Raw genomic sequence first — 16,196 nt, forward strand, 5'->3', positions numbered from 1 at the left:
AGAAGTGGGAGGCATGGATGACCTAGCCTGGACTAACAGGATAAGGTGAGAAGTAAGGCAGGAATGGGGCATAAAGGGGAACTGTGGTTTTGAGAAGAAAGGGATAAGACAGAGATTTAATGGGAAGGAAATCCCAAGACCTTAAATGCGTATGAAAAGGAATTCTCTCTACTGAGTGATGTTTAAGATATCATGTTTCACGATAGCCACGAGACTACTAGCAACTGAGTGATACAAAATAAACCTTTCTTTTATCTTAAATAGTGGGATTTGATTCTTTATATGGTTTTATGACTTCTGATAAGAAAGATTATGTTTTCATGTAATCATGTCATAAAGAATTGAAAATGTACAGGCTTTAACAAATGCTCAAAAACTGAAAACTAGAGTTCTAATAGATGTTTCGCAAGTAATATACTGCAACCCTGTATCAGAGGGCTGGAGACAGCACATGAAAATAGCAAGGTTTGTGGACGTGAAGCTCAGGAATCTTGTCTTCAGAGACACTAGCCAGTGACTGGTAACTAGGCACGTTCTTTAGCAGGCTCAATATGAGTTTCAATAAATTTAAGAATTGAGAGCCTCAAGTTACAAAAGTATGTTTGGTAAAATTAAGTCCTTCGAGAACTAAGCCAAGTTGTGACTCACATAGTATTAAAAAGAATTTTTTCTTGCGGGAGGGGAGTACTGGTGGAGTGGGAGATGGTTGTTCATTTAAAGTATTTGATAAAGCTAATCTTTACGGCTACATTGAAGGCTCTTAGAATGTACATAAAGTTATGTTTAGAATCATTAAAACTATTTGCAAACTATATATAATAACTGATATTCTATTTATCAGGTTAAAAAAATGGCTAAAATGAAAAACCTATTTAATTAAAACAAAACCAAAAATGAAACACTAAACCTCAGATAATTTCCAAATCAAAAATATTATCATAATCTGCTATGCCACAAAAGTCCAAAACTGTTCTAAAGGAACACAATTTAGTCATGGAAAGACAGCCACATCAAATTCCTGGAAAGAGGAAGAGGGCCTCTGCTCCAGACACTGAATTCCATGTTTGGAGAATGTTGGAAGAGTGATCATTTCTTAGTGGTAAATGATATGAAGGCATCAGGTCTTTATGATGGATGGCACTAAAATCTTGTTCTTTCATCATTTATTTTTGGCCCCTGTATGGGAAACTCCATTCTCCTGAATTTCAGGACCTGTTCAAGAGATCAGAATTCCATCATGTGGTTGGGTAGAAGGAAGCCGATACGTGGAACTTTATAACAGTGCTGGAAGAGTTTACAAACGTGGTCTGATGAGGCAATTCCAAGATCAGCACAAGGAGGAAGAAGCAGCTGTGATAGGATGAGAGGATTCCAGTGAGGAAACGCTATAACTGAAGCCAGAAGTCAGGCTGCCTGGTCCATGCTGGGACATCAGAGGACAAATAACAATAGCTAGAGATGCTGCCTAAAGAAGAGAAAGGGTGACAATATCCCCTTTTCTCCTATCCTCCAACCCTCCTGTCTCCCATCAGTGATTTCTCTTGACAAAACCCAACCTAAAGCCAGTTGGCAGTGGAGCCCGGGAAATAGTTTTTTGAGGTCAGATCCTATGATGGAGGAAAAGACAAAGGAAGGGCAAACAGACAATGACAGACATATCCTCCTCTCCAAAAATGTGTTTTTGTTGCTGCTTATATTCTGACCCTTCCCCAAATGTTTTCTAAACCAAAGTTTTGGTGACAGAGGCTTCATGTTAAGACAACTCAATACTGATATGCAGATAAAGTGAGAATTCTTCTTGAAAATGGTGCCAGAACTCAAATAGGAACCATCAACTACCCTCATAAATGTCTTTCAGTACTAAATGCGGAGAAAATCAAATAGTGCTCTGGTGGAAAAGTCTTGCTGAGGATTAGGGCTGAATGGAGAAGGTGAATAGTATTTATGTTCTTCAGAATGTCTTCAGGCTTATCCCTTCCACTGTTTCTTGGGAGTTGGAGTGTACGTGTGAAAATGAGACTCTTCTAAAATGTTTTTTAAAAACCACCATTTTTTAAAAAGGATGAGCACTCACAATATGTCAGCCATGTAAGATAAGTTTGTAAACCTTAGCTCACTTAATATTCAGAGTAAATTTGACAAAAAAAGCATTCACAGCCCACTTTACAGATGGTAAAACTGAGTCTTAGAGCTGCAAGTGTCTTTGCCCAAGGTCTTACATCTGGTAAATGCTAAAGCCAGAGTACAAATCCAAGTCTTAAAGACTCTACAAAGTGTACATGCTCAACATTTAGCTTTAGTGCTAATGTGTATGCAAAATATCAGTAAATTATTATTAGATAGAAGTGAATTCTTAAAAGTATATGTAACCTGTGTGAGCAGAGGTTTCATGCTTCTTTTTCATGCTTTACGACAGCCTCAGGTTCCTTATATTTTCATGAAGACTTTGCCTTTTTGAGTCACAGAGGTAAGACTTTGTTGGAGGATCCTCAAATTTTATACTTAAGATTATATATAAAAATCATCTATTTCCCTTAGCAACTAGACCTATGTTGATAAGAGCCAACAGTCTTCTCCCTTGGATACATATTACCCCTTTGAAAGCCTAGATGTGTAAATCAGTGGTAATATTTGAGTATATGTAGTTAAATTGAATCCACAGCTTCACTGAAAACAAATTTCCTTTTTATTTAATACTTAATGAAGGCTAGTTTAGTATAGGTTCCACGGATATAGTAAAAGTAACTACTTGGCTAAAAACAATTTGGCTAAGGATGAGAAAAAAAATGAAGCATTATTTTCTTCATACATTGCATTTGTTGAAACTATGTTCTCCTGTACTTCAGGGAAATTAGTCTAAATATTATAAATTCTAAAGGTAAAACTGATATTTCCCAATGGTAGTCTTTCTTAAAGTAGTTCCTTTATTTTTGGTGATGGTCTCCAGTTGAATATATTACAAAATATTCTAGTGCTCCAAATGATATCCATACTAAGATATATAAAGGCAACTTCCTGTCTCTGTTAAAATTTCCTTTAGCAATCAAGTATTTGAAATGCCTGAAAAACTGATTCTTCTCTGGCTATTCAGTTTTTATTACCATCTTTCCTCCATTCTTTAACACGGTTTCAATTATACTTGTAACATTCTCCACGGTGACATATAATAGAAAAGCAATTGGCCTTTCATTTTGTCCTTCCCGCCTTTCTTACCATAGTTTTATGATCACATAATAATTTTAGCTATTATTAACTTGTGTTTTGAATGTATAAACTGATATTTTGCTTATTCCTTCCCTAGGGTTTGTTCATCTATATTAAACATCTAAATACTTTTAAAACAAGCCTTATAAATCCTTAAAGAAATCAAATTGGAACCAATACAGACAAATCACTTGGAAAATTATGTAGGTGTGGTTCATGTCTAACGTACAGTCATTATGTTAAATCATGATGTCTGGGGCAGCTGGTTGAATTTATATATTAAACATAAATTTTCTAAGTGACACTTTTTCTAATACACTCTGATTTTACTTTTCTGAACTTCAAGTCTTATTTCATTAGAATGACTCAAATAACTACACTAGAAACTCACAAAAATTTTAATCAAATTTAAGGTTTATGGAACATGTCACCTAAAAGATGTAAAAGCTCTATTGTTCTCATTTCTTTTTTGTTCCTGCTATTTAAAATCAAAAGACTTATACTTGATAGAAATGGAGAGTAAAGGACTGAATGTGAACATGTTAGAAATCCAAATATGAACAAAAATTTACTTTGTATTCTACTCAAGCGACTAGATCATTTCTTTATTAAACTATTGAGAGAGATTGATTTATTTCAGGATGTGAACAATCTGTGAATATAGACTAAAATAATTTATATATTTTCTCTTTGAATTAATATTAATTCAGAGGTTAGATTACCTGTATTATTTTCCATGTAATACTTCTGCAAGTGATTGAAACTCAATATGAAAAGGCAATATTGAAGTTGGGAAGCAGTATAATGTAGACGGAGTGGGAGCTGTGGGAAGCATGAAAATATGTGTAACAGGATGGTCATTACTGTTGTTGTCATTATTTTACTTATTATCATTATGCTTTTTGCTTTTCCAACAGCCTTCTAAGGATGATGCTTTTCAGTGGAGGGCCCTTATTAAGCTAAGCACCTTCATATGTTTGGCTGTGCAATCCTGAAGCTCAGAATCAGAAGAGATACACTGGTCTGAAGAGTAAAGGGAAAAAGGGGTGAAGAGAAAAAGCGAATGACCTACTTACTGCAAAATGTGACTGCTTCTTATGACTCCAAATTTGCTCTAAATTCTATTAAACTTCGAAAAAGCTTCTTAGGAGTGAATCTATTGCAGAAACTGATGAAGGGGCTGACTTGTGTGTCTGGACTGGATGTGGGATATAAAGGCAGAGGGAGCCACAAAAACAGTATTCTCTAAAATGAGAAGAATCGTGCAAAATGCCATGGAATATCAAGGTTTTAAAAATCATATCTTATCTAGAGTCCCTCAAGGAAGAGGACCACAGCTAAGACCTTGGTACTTTGCAAGAGGTCTGGAACTTTATATGGTCAGCATAGCATTCTTTGTGCCTCCTGCATAGTAAGTAATCAATATGTGTATGTTAAATGAATATTCCTCCTTCAGATCAAACTGTATCCTTATAGTAAGAAATTTCAAAAGTAATCAGTACCCATTTCTTCCTTTCCCTTCACTCTTTTTCTGTACCCACCAATCTTTGGCATTTCTTCCCTTGCCTTCAGCAATATAATGACAGCATCACACCAAATTATCTGGATGAAAAATAAAAAGTTCGGTGAGCCATAGGTTTCATTATAAACCTAATGAAAATAATAAGAAATGCAGTGGTTCAAGAAATATAAAGTATTTATTGTTATTAATCAAGCATCAACATCGTTCTATAGACAATGAAACCTATTTTTAATAATTTTCCAGTTCTCTGTCTCCTCTCCTGACGTCAATACTAAAAGGATCAGTCAGGCTGTTCAAAACAGTGGAGATTTAAAGCAATGTAGAAGAAACCATGAAAAGGAAACCAAAATTCCACACCCGCCCACCTGTGTTTCAGCTGCAAAGCTTCCAAGAAGAAAATCAACAGAGAAAAAGAGGCCAACAGAGAGAGAGTGAGAGAGATGGAAAAAGAAGAAAGCTAGTCTATGGAATCAGAAATGGAATATCTCCCCGACTCTCTGTTAAAGAGCTGCTGCAAAATTATATTGTTCCCTGGTGCAGTTTCCTTCAATGAATCAGACTGCATAATCTGAAATGAAATCACCCTGGGAAAAATCAAGATTTAAAGATTTTATCATCTCACCAGAAAACCACTGATTATCAAGACTGAGCCATTGGTAACTTCCACAAAGATAAAGATTGTTTTACACATTATCTCTGTCAAATCAGTGGACTTTCTAGTCTGTTAGACCATACACTTCTTCAAAATGAATTATAATAAAATTTCCAAGGGAAAGAATATTAACAGTTCAGCAATGTAATTTCTTGGTCCAGATGGGAAACCACTTGAGCTTAAAATGTAATGAATAAGGAAAAAAGATGTAAAACTCTGTGTATTTTATTCAATTCATAGCCCAAATTTTCTGATGTGTGCTTCCTTAAAATGTTTCCAAGTCTAGGGCTTGCTTAAATGATGTATTTTACTAGAACTCTGTGGATGTCCATTAATCCACATGCAAATACACAGGGCAGTGTGAAGTTATTTCTTAAATCTTCTGTGTGGGGACTTCCCTGATGGTGCAGTGGTTAAGAATCTGCCTGCCAGTGTAGGGGACACAGGTTCGATCCCTGGTCCGGGAAGATCCCACATGTGCCACAACTACTGAGCCTGCATGCCACAACTACTGAAGCCCACATGACTACAGCCTGTGCTCCACAACAAGAGCAATAGAAGCCCGCACACGACAACAAAGAGTAGTCCCTGCTCACAACTAAAGAAAGCCCGTGTGCAGCAACGAAGACCCAACGGAGCCATAAATAAATAAATAAATTTAAATAAATAAAAATTAAAAAATCTTCTATGTGGAAGAAACAGAGCGTGCAGAGTGCCCTATCTGTCCTAAAGAACAAAGCCTCAGCCTGTCAGTACAGCTGGTTATGTAGCTTGTCCTTCATATTCTTCAAGGATGGTGATTTCAGAAGCTCTTGATCACTGATTCAATGATCACTAATTCAATGTTCATTTTGCCTTGTTGTCTATAATTCTTTCCATATACACTTTAAATGATCATACTTTAGATTGGGTTATTACCCTGAACCCATTCCTCAGGTGGCTGATAGCCCAGAGGAATCTATTTTGCAGATTGATAAATTGTTTGTCCGTATCCCTATCTAGTTTTTCCAAGTGAATGTTAACTTAAAAAAATTTTGGAGATAATGAGATAATTTTAATCCTATAGAAAGTTGCCAAAACAGTAGGGAAAGTTCCCATATATCCTTCACCCCAGTACCCTTTGTATTAATATCTTATATGATTTTATGCCATTAGGAAAAACTAATAAATGAAACTTGGTACAAATATATTAACTACAGAATTTATTTTGATTTCACTAGTATCTCCACTAATATTCTTCTTCTGTTCTATAATATAATCCAGGATTCCACATTACATTTGGTTGATATGCTTCCATTCTGTGACAGAATTTTAGCCTCGTCTTTCACGATCTTGATACATTTGATGAGTACTGGGCGGTTATTTTGTAGAATGGCCCTCAATTTGGGTTGGTCTGTGTTGGTATAATCTTGATTATATAATACTTATACTCAGGGCATCAGATCAGGGGTACATGATGTTGATATCTACAACTGGTGATGTTAACCTTGATTGTTTGGTTAAGATGATTTCAGCCAGGAATCCCTACTATACAGTTACTATTCTTCCCTTGGTAATTACTCAATATTTGGGGGTGGATAATTTGAGACTGCAAATATTCTGTTTCTGCTTAAATTTTAGCCCACTACTCTTAGCATTCATCAGTGGACCTTGCCTGCAGCAATGATTATTGTGATGTTTTAACAGTGATTTTCTATTTCTCTCATTCTTTCCTTGTCATTAATTCCCATTCTTCTGTAAGAAAGCATAATCTCTTCTTGTTTATTTATTTATTTCAGTATGTACACTTTGTTTTTTTTGTTTTTTTGGTTTTTGTCTGCGTAATGTGGGCCTCTCACTGTTGTGGCCTCTCCCGTCGCGGAGCACAGGCTCCGGACGTTCAGGCCCAACGGCCACGGCTCAGGGGCCCAGCCGCTCCGTGGCATGTGGGATCCTCCCAGACCGGGGCACAAACTCGCGTCCCCTGCATCGGCAGGCGGACTCTCAACCACTGCGCCACCAGGGAAGACCGGACACTTTGTTTTATTCTTTGTTATAAACAAATATCACCATTATTAATATTTTTGCTAAAGTTGTTCTTTGTCTACTGGAAGCTCTATCAGGTTGGCCTCTGTGCCCTTTTGACGTGCTTCCATCCTTTTATTCTTTCTTTCTTTCTTTCATTCCCTCCCTTCCCCTTCCCTCTCTTCCTTCCTCCCTTCATCTTTTCTTTTTGCACTGCCATATTTTCCGTCACTACAAGATGCTCCAGGCAGGCTTGTCTTATTTTCCCTACCCCCAATATGGAATCAACCAGTTCTCCAAGGAGCTCTGATTTCTTTTATTTAAAAATGTTATTTATGGGCTTCCCTGGTGGCGCAGTGGTTGAGAGTCCGCCTGCCGATGCAGGGGACACGGGTTCGTGCCCCGGTCTGGGAAGATACCACATGCTGCGGAGCGGCTAGGCCCGTGAGCCATGGCCGCTGAGCCTGCGCGTACGGAGCCTTGTGCTCCGCAGCGGGAGAGGCCACAACAGTGAGAGGCCCACGTACCGCAAAAAAAAAAAAAAAAAAAAAATGTTATTTATAAACCAAGATTTGGATGCTAGGTATAGCTCACTATTCCTGGGGTATTATTATTTCTAGTCCTTCTCAGTGAGTAGAGTTAGGATCATTATTATTATTATTAAATTCAAACTATTAAAACAAATCCATGACTCCATATTGTTACCTCCAATTCCAGTCCAAAAAAACAGAGACCATTTTAGCCTTCATCCTTTCCTTATGTAACTTTTTGGAGGAGGTCATCAAGAGGATGTGATTGACAGTTGACTCTTGAACTGTACCTGGGCAATCGGCGGCTCCTTACCCCCTTCCCTGTCCTTGGAATGTATGCTCCACCCGCTAGGAGCCAGTTCAAGGATGCAGCTTTGAGAGAGTAAGGTGCTGCTGAGACCATCTGGAGAGTATATGGACTGAACCCTGTTAAGTTCTCTACACAAAATTCAGGTGGCCGTGGAGATCCACTTATCTTGTGGCCACCAAGAAGAAGCCTTGTATGTAAGCTCCCTTGCTTATTAAACTTGCCACCTACCAATCTGGAGCGGTCTGCCCCGTTCTTTGGTCTTTCCTTGTCCTCCATATAGAGGGGCCAGTTTCGAATTTCACCCAGGGACTCTCAAGGTTGTGAACTTCTTTCTCCAAAAGTGAGTAATCTGTTTTTATTATCAGCAATATATTTACTACTTGTTAAACCCTAGTAAACATATAAACTAGTTTCAGACTTGCTAGCCCGTGCCTCTGTGAGAAACAAATTTACCAACTATAATATAGGAATACAGGATTTTCGGACAGTCCTTTTGGTCTTCAGCCTTATATTATCTAATCAAAATGCTCCTTTCCAAAGTAACTTCAGTCAGCTCCATTCTTCCCTATCTTTTGAGTCTGGCTATGAATTCGTTTTTAATATAGTTAGGTTTCTTTGTCAGAATCTATTCATCTTTCTGCACTGTACCTATAAATTAACCTATACAGTTAAGTTTTTTATTTGGGTAAAGTTCCTTTTTTGTAGCATAGGCTGTCTTCCCTGTTCCCTTTTCCAAGCTGTAATAAGTTCTTACCGGTGCCCGAGGGTGAGGTTGTTTGTTGCTCTTCTACCTGAAGAATCAGCCTTTTATTTCATAAGTGAAGAGTAAGGAGTTTTTTGCCTTTCCTGCATGACTGCTGTTGTCTTCCCCTACTTTTACATTACAATGCAAACTTTCTTAGATCTCTTGATATTTCCTGTGAGCGTACTATGAGGTCATGGAGAAGGAGCCTAAAAGAAGGTACGGTCTCCACCAAATTCTGAATGCACTGTTCAGTCAGCCCACTTTTAGCCTTTATGAAATATTAGATGGTATACATTCCAGATAAATATGTGCAAGGGCTTGTCTCTCCTCAGATGTTGGTCTAGTTGTTTGCCACCTCAGCTCTCTGATGGGATCAAAAAGAGTTGTGAATTTGAAGTTAATCTGGCTCTTATACTCATTGTAAAGTTGGGAGTGATGCTGTTCTAGCTTATTACACCCTAGAGCAGAACTGCTCCTTTTATTAAATAATCACACATTAATATACTTCTAATCAATTTTTCTTTAATTAGAAAAATCATTTTCATTTACTTTGAAATTTAAAACATACATGTTGACATTTGGAAAAAAAAAGGAAAGAAAAATAGTTTCAGAAGTTAAATCTCAGTAATTCTGTCTAGGTGGGAGAAAAGAATCAATTTATTTTGGCTTAATCTGGGTTTAACTGTCATTTAAGTGTAAGGCAGAGTGAGGGGAATACTTGCAATGGTAGAACTGGAGCTGAGAAGGAGATGGGGCGATTTTAGAATGAGGATGAGAGGCTGTAGCTCTGTCATATGAGACCATGACTGAATCCCCAATAGCTTCTCAGTCATGACTATATTGTCCTTAGTAACATGTAATGGCTGGGGATAGGTAAGAAGTTTTATTATTCCCAAGTATCCTCTCTTTTTTCTTTAGGGGAGTAAACATTTTCCAGACCATGTGTTCATTTATTTTTTTTTCAAGGAACATTTGTATTCTATCTAATGGCATGCGCTATCTTTAGGGTTGGGAAAACGTAGTGAATAGAACTTCCTAAAGCAGCTCAGAGAATAGAATGAAGGGGAATAGACATGTCAGTTATGTGATAAATGATATAATAGAGCTGTACACAAGATTTAATGTGGGCAGAGGAGTGACATATTATAATGGTTAAGAGAGTGGATGCTGGAGCTTGGCTCAGTAGGTTTCATTTTGGCTCCATCCCTTACTAATTATATGCCCTGGAGCAAGTTAATGAACCTCCTCTGTCTCCTCCCCTTAATATGAGAATAATAGTAGTGTCACCTGGTAGAGATTTATGAACACTCAGTGTGTTAATATTGGATTGAACCATATGAAACTGTCAAGAATCACCTTGTTTTGATCTACAAAAATGGCAATTTTGTATGGTTGAACCTCATGCCTTAAGTGCTCAGCACAAAGCTAAAAGGTTGTGTAGTGTTTTTAACTGTGCCCTCCCCTTTGGGGGGGAAATATATATATATATATATATATATATATATATATATATATATATATATATATATATATATATATATATATATATATATATATATATATATATATTTAAGTTCTAACCCATGGTACCTGTAGATGAGACCTTATTTGGAAATAGGGTCTTTGTAGATATAATCAACTTAAGATGAGGTCATACTGGATTAGCATCAGCCCTAAATTAAATGACTGGTGTCTTTACAATAAGAGAAAGGAGAGGGAGACATGGATACAGCGACAGAGAGGAGACACACAGGGAGTAAGGCTATGTGAAAAACGGAGGCAGAGATTGAAATGATGCATCTGTAAACCTAGGAACATCAAGGATTGCCAGCAACCACCCGAAAGCTACAAGGAAGCAGGAAATGATTTTTCTCTAGAGCTTTTAGAGGGAGTATGACAATGTTAACACCTATTTCAAATTCCTAGACTCCATAAGTGTGAGAGAATAAACTTCTGTTGTTTTAAGCCATCAAGTTTATGGTAATTTATTGCATAGCCTTAGGAAACTAATACAGGTAGCAATTGCTCAGTAAATGTTATCTACAGTTCATCATTGAAACACAGAGGGGAAATGATTCATTTTGTCAGAGGAAGAGCTGCTAAAGACTTTAGTGGTCATCATTCAAAAAGAAGAGGGAAAGGTCATTCCAGATGAGGAAATATCATAAACAAATGTATCAAGAAATATATGTCTACTTCTACACAAATATTATTGGAAGGTGCAAGAGGATTAGAGAAAGGTAATTTTATTTTATTTTTTTATTAGTCATCAATTTCATACACATCACTGTATACATGTCAATCCCCATCGCCCAATTCATCCCACCACCACTACCCCCCGAGAAAGGTGATTTTAGACACGAATGGTCTTTGATGGTCTTCTTATGCTATGCTAGAAATATAGTTTCTGTGCTATTGACAATGAAGTTTCAGAGTCATTTTTAAATATGAGAGTTATGTGATCTAACCAATATTTTATAAATAGAACTCTGGCAACAGTGTGTGCCCTTGATAAGGGAGGGGAAGACTTCAGAAGGCTATTGAAATTGTCATGGCTTAGGACTGTACAGTCCCAGAAGGAGAACAGGCAAAGAAGAAGATTAAAAAAAACTATTTCAGGTGTAGAATTTATATAATGACAGGCTATTTGGAGTGACTTAGAGGAATAAAACTATGATTATTTCCAGATTTCTGGTTTAGGATATGTGTAGATTGAAGGAACATTTACAAAGAGATGGAATTTAAAAGAAAGAATTTCTTTAGTGAGAACAATTAGAGAAAAATTGAAGTTGAGGAAAATATCCAGGTGAAAATTGTCTATAGCATTTGGACATGTGGATCTGAATATTTGGGGAGAGGTTTTTATTGGAGTTACAAACTTAGAGTTATTAGGTTTTAGATAGAAGTTGCAGAGTTGATGGTAAATGCACTGATCCACGATTGTGCAGAAGGAAAAAAGAAGACAGTTGAGTGGAAAAAGAGGGAAACTATCATGAGGACTGAAAAGTAGGAATAAAAAAATTATAGCCTAAGGATGGGAAGATAATGGAATGTTAAAACCCAAAAAAGAAATTTCAAGGGGAAGATTATGTGAAATTCTATAAAGTGGTTGTATCAGTCAGGATAGGCTGAATTATGCAGTGGTAACAAACAAATCCCAACTCTTTATGGCTTAACACTGCAAAAACTTTTCTTCTTCATGTACAACATAGACCACTGGGAGGAGAGAGATTATCAAAGTCCTTTGGGGACTAGGCTTATGAAGGCTCCAGCTTGACACATGCTTGATCACTAAAACGAGGGAAAGGGAACATGGTGAATTGGCTTTCAAAACTTCCACATATAGTGACACTCACATTTCATTGACCAAGTCACAGCTCAGTATCTAACATGGCAATGCCAAACCAAGAGGATGGCAAAGAACAATTTTACGATGTGCCAAGAAGAAGAAACACAACAGTTTTGTAAAAGTCCTAAAGAAGGGGACTTGAGGAGGGGAAAAAAAAGATTTGGAAGAGTTACTCTAGGATGTCAGAAGCATTGGTGATGGGATACAAACAAACGAATTGCTCAATGAGACTGAAGGGTGCCATGAGATGGGGAACATCCATTTCTAGTGTACTAGGGCAATATGTTTTATGGGATTCTCTCTACCATTTTCAGTGGCTCTGTCAGAGGAAGAAATGAAACAGGAAGTTGGCTTGACACAGGTTTGTAATTGATCCAGGTCAGTCAGTGAGGGAAGTATGTCTGCCTGTGAGAGAATAGTTGACAGAATTGACCACAAGTTCTAGTGTGGTTGGAAAAGAAAATAAGGATATGATGGGACAGATAAACTTGAAAAATAGGGAGAAACCAAGGAAATAGAGATCATCATGGCAGTTGTGTCGATGTTAAGAGGTTGTGAAAGATCAAGAAAGAGGCAAAATTTTTATAGTTTTGGTAGTTTGAGAGGTGGGCTATTGAAGTGCTCTGCCAAAGGCAAATGAAATAATTCAAAAGTAAATTAAAGGAATTAAAGGAAATAAAAACTATGTGGCTAGTTTCCTAAGATTTCTTGACTCTACTTGAGAATCTCCCCTTTCTCACACCTTGGATTTAGTGTCCTTTTAGGGTTGTGTAGTCAACTGTACCATTAGACTTTAGTGAAAATCAATGTACCTCAATGAGCAGAGTCCAGGCATTGGAACAAAAGCCATTTGAGTCTGCATCTTGCTCTAATATTTATTACTGAATTAGCTTGAACAAGTTAGCTTACCACTGTGACCTCTTGTATAAAACCTCTTGTATTTTTCATGTATAAGTGGTGACCCAGTCAACATATATTAATTATTCATTTAATAATATGTATTTATAGATTGTCTACCGTGTGCCCAGGCATTCAACTTAGCCTGGAATATAGCGAGCTTGCAAATATAACAACTTTGCCTTTATCACTGAAGGCCTAGCTAAAAACTGAATCTTTGGGTCTCTGATCATATCCAGTGTGGCAAATAGTCCTTTTTTTTTGCTTGAAGAATCCCTATTACTTTTAGGCAGCTATGACCCCAGACTCAAAAGCTCAATTATGATTGATCTCAATCAATATTATCAATTTACTTTCCTTTTGTCAGTTTTTGATCCAAAGACGAGTACGTGGTCCAACTAGATGTAATAGGTATCAGCTAGAGGGCTTCTGGGGAAAAAAATTTCCTGATTAAAAGAAAAAGCCAACACGAAATGGGCTTCTTTTTTCCTCCCATCCCCTTTCTTCAGCTGAGGTTCTGTCATGTGAGAATATGTTGCTAGAGCTACCTCAGTTATTTTGAAACCATGAGGGAAAAGCTAAAAAAAGTACTAGCTGACCTTTTTTATATTATTGAGTGGTTGGACTAAACATGTACATCCAGATTTCATGCAATGTGAAACAATTAAGAGCTTTTGGTATTTACATCATTTCAAGTTAGAAATTCTGAAACACAGTCAAACACATGTGAAAGGATTCACTCAGAATGAATAAGCGCTTCCTCTGTATTCCTTCAGTGTCTTATAATTTATTTAGCTACTTCTTAACTTGCCTTTAGCATCATGTGTATATATGTGTGTGTTCTTTGCTAGCTAAACTGTAAACTTTCTTTAACCATTATTTCTTTGCTTTTTTTTTTTTCACAACACAAAGCAGTTTCTTTCAGTCAGGAGTCTCTCCCATCTCATAAAATGACCCCTCATCCAACCAGACCTATAATTCCAGACAGCAGAAATTTTCTGGATTACTCAATTTTCCTCCCATCCACATGCAATCCATCTGCAAGACCTGTCAGTTATCTCTAAAATGTGCTTAAAATCTATTTCCATTGTAACCCAGTCCAAACCATCATGATCTCTGGCCTTGGTTATGGGCAATAGACTCCTAACAACTGGTAGCTTTCAACCATCCCCCACTGCCCCTCCAAATCTTTCCCCAAAAGGCAGTCAGAATGACTTTTGAAATTGTAAATTAAATTATATAACACCCTCCTCCTAAAAACTCCCTGATGGATTCCCATTGTGTTTAAAATAAAATGCAAAATGCTTGCCTCAGGTACAAGGCTCTAATATTCTGGTCCCCGACTCCCCCTCTCATTTACCATATTCTATACCCTCCAGTCATACCAGCCTCCTTTTTGTTCCTCAGACCCACAGAGCTTTCTTTCTGTCACAGTGAGTTTGAACTTGCTCTTCCTTCTGTCTGAATCACTGTCCCCAATGGCTCCACAAATAGCTGTCTCCTCATTATGAGGTCTTAGCTCAAGTGGCACCTTTGCAGAAAGTTGTCCCTTGATCATTGATCCATCCACGTATAAGGGGGATTCCCCGATTCCTGTCTTCTCTCAGTTATCACTTTACCTTCCTTATTTCCTTTATAGCTCGAGATGCTGATGATCTAACATTAGCTTGTTTCTTTTGTTTTGTATTTTTATTGCTTGTTGTTTATCTCTCACCCAAGTAGAATGTAAGCTCCTTGAGATCAAGGACTTTTCCTGCCTGGTTCATAATATGGAATCCCAGCATTTAAAACATAACATAATAACTGCTTACTAAATATTAGTTGAATGAGTAAAACTTTGTGTACTCTTTTTCGTCCTTATCCACTCCAATGCTCAACATAGAGCTATTCAATAAATATCCATTTGTTCAATATATTTTGGAAATTTTATATGAAAAGCTTTGCATAAGGCACTGTAGAAATACTGGTAAAGAAGAAAGAAAACTGAAATTCTGTTTTCCTTCCAGTTGTGCTTCAAAATATTCAGGAAAATTCTTTATCTACTCTCTACGAGCTGAAGGACCTTGATTTCTGCTGATTTCCAAGGTGTGAATGTAGTTCAAATCCAGAACAGCCTTAATTTTTGTACTTAAAATGCTTGTACTTCCTTTTTTTCAATGTCAAATGAATCACTACATTTTCAACACTTGATGATCCTTATTATCTTGAAATATTCTGCAATTAACAAAATATTTAGACAACATGCATTTGTAGAATCATAATATAAACTATTCTCTGTTTTAAAATGAAATATTGCCTAAGGCTAGTTCTTACCAGGAGTCTGTGCTTCCACATTACATATGCATTAATAGTTTGTCTGAACTTGACAACAATTTTTAATTTTTCCTTGGCAATGCAAGCGTTTCTCTTACATTCATGAATCTCAATGATCTCTTCTGGTTGCTGATCTCAAGTCCACAGCCTCTCATCTCTTTTTAGCACTGCTTTTTGTTACAACTTCTGTTAACTCCTTACTTCCAAGAGTTGTTTCTTTTCAGTAACTGCTCTTTTCTCATAAAGATTCTTTTCCTCAGAGAAAGGCAGGAACTGGATGTGGAATCAGCAATGGTGCTGATTTGCCTTCAAATAACCCAACAATTGAAATATGACTATAAATAATGAGAGAACTCAAGGAACATACAAAATGGGAAGCAATCTCATTTTATTATTTTTACCCCCCAGATTTAGTATTATTTACAGCTGAGCATACAGGAAAAAAGTGACTACACAGAATCAAAAGTTTTAGCTATAAGTCAATTCAAAGGATTCTTGAAGAGTCAATTTAAGATGATTTATATTGAAGGTAGAGAGATATATGGATTATACATAAAACAAAGAAATTACTTATAATATAAAAATAAAAAAGATAGCATATTTATAGAGATAATGAGCATTGAAAAATGGCAGAAGTAACATGTAAAAAAATCACAGCTCTCCAAGAAAG

Source organism: Mesoplodon bidens (assembly GCF_964165515.1).
Source record: "Mesoplodon bidens genome assembly, chromosome: 16".
In the NCBI taxonomy this organism is placed as follows: Eukaryota; Metazoa; Chordata; class Mammalia; order Artiodactyla; family Ziphiidae; genus Mesoplodon; species Mesoplodon bidens.